Raw genomic sequence first — 1113 nt, forward strand, 5'->3', positions numbered from 1 at the left:
GGTTGCAGTAAAAGATTTCAGTTAGGTCTTACACTTTGAAAACTTCCTTGCGGACGTTCCCACTTGTAAAAACTTGATTCCTGCCCCCAGCAGACTGGGATGGTAAACTCCTTGAGGGTGAGAGCCATGTCTCTGGGTTCTCAAGAATTCCCATCCTCCCACCGCCCCCATCCCCTGCCACAGGGACCAGGGTGGGGCCCAGATACAAGCCCTTGGCAGCTGGAAAGCAACCACGGAATAGAAAATCAGCATGGAAGGAGAGCAGGAAACCACCATTACCAGTGCCAGCCACTGTCCCAGACAATGTCCCTGGAGGTCCGTGTTAGCACCTCCATTCTACCGATGAGGAAACTAGAGCTCAAAGAGGTCAAGTTGCCCAGGGGGTGGGGGGGCCAGGATTGAGATCCGGGTTCAGATGGTCGTGGCCTCCCCTCAGGACCTCACTGCCTTTATCACTGCCCCGGAGATCCTGCCCAGCCCTATCAAATCTTCCAAACATCCTGCACTGGCCAAGACAATTCACCCCACAAAACACGCACACACACACACACACACACACACACGCACGCACGCACACGCATGGCAGGAAACAATACCACATCCTTTCCTACCTGCCTTTCTCGGGCTTTCCCAATCCCATGAGGGAGAGAGGAGAGGACTGTGCTGGGGGCATCTGGGATTTGTCTTCGTCTTGGTCCCGCCCTTGTCCTTCTCTGCCTCTTTGAGGCTGATTCCCCCCAGCTCCCCACCCCCTCCCCCAATACCAGCTAACTGGTTACCCGGGCAACCCAGCTGGGAGGCTGCCAGTTACCACGGCAACCCAGCATGGCCGCCAGGCTGCCTTGCTGAGGAAGGTCAGGGGACCAGTCAGGCGACAGAGCCCTGGGATGTTGCCGGCAGGACTGGCCTGGGCCGGGGCCTACGTGCCTGAGGGAATTAAGTTCCTGCTGTCAGGGGACCACGTCTTAGTCTCCCTGAGGCCGGCTCCCCCTGTTCGGGGCAGCAGCCGCAGGCCGCCCTTCCCCACCCCCAACAGAGTTCTGGAGCGAATCTCAGACCGAGCTCAGCCTAACCCCGGGCCCCCCTCCCCCATCTTCCTTTCTGAGCATATCT

The sequence above is a fragment of the Ursus arctos genome, unplaced genomic scaffold (assembly GCF_023065955.2).
Source record: "Ursus arctos isolate Adak ecotype North America unplaced genomic scaffold, UrsArc2.0 scaffold_2, whole genome shotgun sequence".
Lineage (NCBI taxonomy): Eukaryota > Metazoa > Chordata > Mammalia > Carnivora > Ursidae > Ursus > Ursus arctos.